This window comes from Callospermophilus lateralis, unplaced genomic scaffold (genome assembly GCF_048772815.1).
Source record: "Callospermophilus lateralis isolate mCalLat2 unplaced genomic scaffold, mCalLat2.hap1 Scaffold_107, whole genome shotgun sequence".
In the NCBI taxonomy this organism is placed as follows: Eukaryota; Metazoa; Chordata; class Mammalia; order Rodentia; family Sciuridae; genus Callospermophilus; species Callospermophilus lateralis.
In genome coordinates, this window is record NW_027510917.1 from 2,771,365 (window position 1) to 2,778,065 (window position 6,701).

The following is a 6,701-nucleotide window of genomic DNA, read 5'->3' on the forward strand; positions in this document are numbered from 1 at the left end:
AATATTGTAACTGAAAAGATACTTGACAGTTTTTGTTTTTTACTTTGGGGCACTTATTTACTATAAATATTCATTAAAACTTTTGTGTGGCCACATAATTTTTTTCATTAATTTATAAATACAAAAGAGTACAGGATCATCTAATAAATGTGTTTTACCCTTTATAAGAAACTACCAAATGGCTACCATTGATAACATTTGGACCAATTTCTCTACTCAGAAGCAATTTGTGAGAGGTCCAATTGCTTCACATTTATGGCCAGAATTTGTATCTATGATATTTTTAGTTCTGTCATTTAATATGGCCAAGAAGCAGTTAAAAATCTAGTAGTATTCATTCTGTCACCATGGAATTAAAAGGCCGGAATTCAAAAGTATTTTCAATAAATGATACTGGAACAACAGAATATCTGTGTGGGAAACACAGTAGCCATGACCCCACATCCTTCTAAATACACAAATATTCACAGATAATATTCTCAAGATATATCACAGTCACAGATATGAAATTTTAAATATACTAATTCCAGTGTATAGGAGAATATTTTCAGGATTCTGCAAAAAGTAAATTTATTTTTCAGCTTTGACATCACACTAAACATAATATAAAAATAATTGATACATTGAACCATAGGAAAAAATAAACTTCTGCATATAAAAGGTATTATTAGAAAACTAAAACTAGGAAGCCACAAAATAGAAAAGGAATTTATACTACATGCATATCAGAAAGATCTTGTATCAAAATGTAAATACTGCTGCAAATATAAAGAAAAATAGTTTTTAAGGGCAAATTTTGAACATATGAATAAAATAAAAAATAAGTGATCAATAAATACATAAAAAATTATCCAATTTTTGTTTAGTGTTCTTCAGATAATTTCCAAAATATTTTTGAAGTTGTTGGATCCTGGATTTAGAAACTGAAATTTTTGCCAGGAGAGGAGTTAAAGTGGTAAAAGAAGTGTCTCTCTCTATTCAAAGCAAATGTTTCCTTACAGAAAAGTGCAAATAGAGTCTGAAGAAGATTTTTTTTCTTCCTGAATTAGGGTATTTCTTTTTGAGACTGAAGGCTGTGTTCAAAGTTTGAGGTTATGACTGACAATGGTAAAAATGAAATGACAATATTAAACTCTATTGCTGTCATTATTATTATCCACCAATAGAATTATGTCCCTGATACTTGTAATTGCATGCAAGTAGCACTCTATTAAATAATGAATGAAATACCAAATGATGTGATTTTAGTTGTTAGTGAGACAAAAAAAAATAGTATTATTATTATGGATGTTGGCCTTAAAAATGGATGTAGACAGCAATAAATAAAATTTAGAATTAGGTATTTATATCAGTCATAGTCTTTAAGGTATCATCTGAGAGAGGTATAGAGAATATACACAGGAGAATCTGTGCATCCTTGTTTTTAGATAGTTAATTTCATTACACTGAAGTAACAGCAAGATCTTGAATTCTACAGAAAAGAATTATAGATGAGTTCCTGCATATTAAATTTAAAAAGTTAGATCTATTATAATATTGATGCCAGTGTGTGTGTCATACCTAAATACATAGCCCATCTTAAAAAGCTCCAAGTCAGAGGACACGGAATGAAACAGCTCCCCAATAGATGTGCATTAGCTCAGTTTGAAATTTACAAAAAAATCTCAGAGGCCACCTCAAAATCAACTGTGTGTGATCCAGAACCACAAATTTCTCCATGTGATCAAAAAGTGTTTCATGTTTTAGACCTATCATTTAAAATGGGATGGTCATTGGAAAAGTTGGAATCCCTTCATAAAATGAATATTTTGAAACAGATGTAGTGCTACCTCATAAAACTTATAGAACAAAAAGAGATGACTTTTTCAAAAGCACCTGATATATAAGCAAACACAATTTTGGCCATACATAACTGAAAGTAATCTTTTTTGTTGTTGTTGTTCAGTATTGTAAGATTAGTATGTACTTGACCTGTGGGAAAGTTCACAAAAATTTGTGGGAGGAATAAATTAGTAAAATGATTTTCATGGGAGAATAAAGATAATAAGAATATACAAATGCATCTGGTAAAAAAGCAGGGGGGGGGGAAGAAAAAAAAGAAAGGAGAAGAAATGGGGAGATGGGGAGCAGGGAGAAAATACAAACACAATGTTTGTTTCGTATTTGTTGATGTCAGAAATATCAGAGAGTTTATTGTATCAGCAAACCCCTTATTTAAGCCATATGAATAATTGATTTTATGAATAACTTGTTATATTTTCAGATGAGCAATTCCTATTTTTGAGTTAGTGATAGATATTTGCAGTAAGTTTTTAATATGTCCTTTTAAAATAAATTATGCTGAAACCAGTCCTCCTAAAGAACACAGAATAATCTTATCAATTTTCCCCTAAGAATTTTATGATAGACAAAACAGCACATGTCATATGACAAACATGTCACTTGCCTTGTATGTTGTCACACACCAGAAATACAGACATGAATAAACCATGGGATATGCTTTCAAAAAGTTTGCAGGACAGTGAGGAAACTGAAGTAAGTAGAAATGCACAAAACAATATTCATGCAAAAGTAGGTGACAACCCAGAAGGTCAAGAGACTCACTCCCCAATAGAAAGTAACATTAAAATTTTACAATGGAAATAGAATTTGAGATGAGTTGTGAAGGGTTAACACAACTATGAGGTACACAAGAAATGGAATACAATACTAGGTTGAAGAGAAAGAAAATTAAAAAAATAGTATCTCAAAAAAAGGACAAGTCTATGAAAATTTCTTTGGAATTTACCATTGGACATGTAGATTATGAAGGAGCCAGGTATTAATTGGAATAAAAAACTAGAAACCAAATCTTTCCACTGAACCAAATGATTTTTAGTCTCTTCAAGATATAGTTTCAGTGCACTCATGAATATGGTAATAGTATTGATCATCTCCAATGTACCTTCATTAAATGATTACCAAGTGTTCAGGTGTTTTCAGTTGTTGTTTGTTTGTTTATTTGGTACCAGGAATTGTAACCACTGAACAACAACCCCAGCTTTTAGTTTTTTTTTTAATTTTTGTGAGGGGATCTTGCTAAATTGCTTAAGGCCTTCCTTGTAAAGTTCTTGAGGCTGACTTGACTTGTGATCCTCCTGCCTCAGCCTCCCAAGTTGCTGGGATAACAGGCAAGTGCCACCACACCTGGCTTAATATCAGTTATTTAATCCTCTTCATTATACTTAATTTCTAGCTGAGAAAACATTGACTAAAAGAAATCACATAATATGCTCAATAATTAGTATCAAGTTGTGGGGAAAATATTTAAACCTGAGTCCTATGTCTAGCTCTATCATTGAGGTCTGTATAAGTAAAGGAATCATTTGGTCTTGCTGATTTTCTTTATCTGAAGTTTGGAAATGGACTGGGGATGAAGCTCAGTGGTAGAGCACTTACCTAGTATGCACAAGGCCCTGAGTTCTATCCATAGCAATGCAAAACAAACAAAATGGTTGTAATTAAGTTAAAATCTAATTCTGAAAGCTATTGGAATCTAACAAGAGAATTCAATAGAAAGACTTTTATAAGTAGCAATGTATAGAATCACTACTGATGATACATATAAAGGATATTCTAGGTGTGCTATTTTGAATATCAATGATGATAAGACTAGGAAAATTCAACCAGGCAAACAGTGTTTTTAGAACTGTTTATAATTAAAGAGACAATGTTTTCCAGAGTACATTTTCTAGAACATAATTTCTACATAGGAAATTATAGGTTTAATTGTGAGAACAGTGTTACATTCAAAAAATACTGGGTCAAACAATTCTAAACTATCATCATTATTATTTCTTTTAGGATTTATTAGAGTCTTATAATATGCATTCAGTGAATTTCTAAGAACTAATAGAGTCTGATGAACTTAGTGAAATTTTCTCAAACTTGGAAAATTATTTTCATGAAAATTATTATACTACTCAAGCTTTATGGAATGCTCTTTAGAAATTCTGATGAGGGTACAAAATTTTAACCCTGGTATCTATGTATGAGCACTAGTATAGAGATTTTAAAAAGTAAAAAATGCTTAGGATTCTTTGCTACTATAACAATGCTAACAAATGCAGTGTTTTTTTTTTTTTTTTTTTGAGAGAGAGAGAGAGAATTTTTAATATTTATTTTTTAGTTCTCCGCAGACACAACATCTTTGTTTGTGCTGAGCATGGAACCTGGGCAGCACGCTACCGCTTGAGCCACACCCCCAGCCCGATACAGTGGTTTTTTTTAAAAACTGGAATTTATCATTTTCTTCCTGACATTGAAGTTATTAATAAATATTAGCACTAATTAAAATAATAATAATCATTATTATTGCTTAATACTTTAATTTGTACTAATTCACAATCAGTGAGAAATACAAATATAGAAATGAGCTTAAGTGTCAGTGAAACTGGACTTTTAACATCACAGCACAGTAAGAGACTCTTGATTATCAAAAATTATGCAATTGCAGATTGTTCATTCTTTCAACTATTTATTCCCAGTGAGCTTAACTCCCAGTGTTTTTCTCTCAAATACATGTTTTTCCCTGAGCTTTTGCAGTCGGAATTCAGTTCAATTCTGGCTAATTAATCATTATGTGATGTTAACTAGGAATTTTTTGTTGAAGATTTTTATCCCCAACAAAAAGCAATAGGCACATGAGATAAATAGTCTTATAACTTTTGCTCTTATTTTCTCTCTTGACTAGGTGTGGCTAAAGCATCAGTTTTGCAGTTGGAAAGAGAAAAGAGGATATGATAGAAATTCATAGTGAAAGGTCAGGAAAAGCCGCGTCCTTGTTGATAGTGTTGATCTATAAAAAGTGTTCACCTTGGACTTGCTTTTGACAATCACTTGCTATATGATTTAAATCCCACCTAACTCCAGTTTCTTGCTGATGATCACCAGTCCTTCTACCTGGCTGAAGGAGGTCTGCAGAGTTAGATAAGTCTCCTATGCGTGTGTCCTGCATAGTCTGGGTTGATCAAGTATTTTATACACCTAGTAGCAAGCATTTTTTGTGCCTGTACTCATATATTTTCTTTGAGTCTATATTTTGACCTAATATTAAAAAAGACAAAATCTATCGGAATCTAACAAGAGAATTCAATAGAAAGACTTTTGTAAGTAGCAACATATGGAATCACTACTAATGATCTTTATAAAGGATATTCTAGGTATCTGTGCTACTTTGAATATCAATGATGATGAGATTAGGAAAATTCAACCAGGCAAACAGTGTTTCTAGAATTGTTTATATTGTTCTCTGACAACAATTATTTTTAGAAAAGAAAGACAAACAGTGTTTCTCACCCACCATCAGCGCATAAAAATTTTTAAATCAACATATTTTCCTAAGCTGCAAACATAGTGTAGACATACTTTTCCCAACTCCACCTGCTAAGAAAAATTTAAGAGAATTTTTTTATGAAATAAACAAAAGACATTTCTGAAAGTTGGTGAGAAGGGAACACACTGCCATCAATCCTTAGGACACAAGTATATAATACTTGTGAATTTATTGTTTTCATTTTTGCTTTAAATATCCCAAAGTTGGAGGTGAATAAACTGACAACATGATTAAAGAATAAGACCCTGTGATATCTATAAGGAACTTGCTCCAAATGTAACAGTATACCCAGATTAAAAGTGAGTTAACATAAAAAAGATCTAGCATGCAACGAGTAATTGAATCATAGGAGGAGAAGCCAGATTTTCACATGAAAGAGACTCTGGAGAGAATAAAATCATCAGAGACAGAGAAAGTATATGATGATAAAAAGTCAATCTATGCAGAACCTATAGTAATCCTATTTGTTTATACATGAAGCAATATAGCTCAGAATTAGAAGAAAAATCCCATATAACTGAAGTGATAAAGAGAAATTCACAAACTGAAAACTTCAAAATATTTGTCTGAACAATTTAGCACTAGCTAGACAGAAAATCAGCAAAAATATAGTGCTGAACATCATCATGCAACAGGATGTAATAAAAATTTACAGTACACTAACTCAACAACAGTAGATTGTACACTGACTTCAACTGCCAACACACATATAACAAGTTCATATATTCACCCTTAAATGAAACCTCAGCAAATTTAAAACCATACAAATTATGTTCTCAGACCATAAAGGAATCAAACTTGAAATAAACAAGAGAAAGAAAATACTCAAACACCTGGGAATTATGCAATTTTAAATAATCCATAGAACAGAGGAAAACTCAATGAAAAGGAAAATTGTTCAACATCACAAGTAATTCAGGAAATGCAATTGAAAACCACCAGGAAATTCTGCTGTACATCTATCAGAATGGCTAAAAAATAATGCTGGTGAGAAACTGGATCACTCATACATTACTCTTGGGAACATAATATGGTATAATATTTTAGAAAGTAATTTGAAAGCTTCTTACAAAACTAAAAATGCAACTAACCCATGTCTCAGCAGTTGCACTTTTGGGCTATTATCCCAAAGAAATAACTTAGATTCACCCATTAACCTGTATACCAACATGTATATGTATAAGTAGTTGTATTTGTATATGTATTTGTGACAATTTTATTGTAAGTAGGATAGCTCCAAACTGGAAACTATCCACGTGTTATTTAATGACTGAATAATTAAACTGTAGTGCATTCATCTGAATTAGTCTCTAGAGAATTGTGCCTA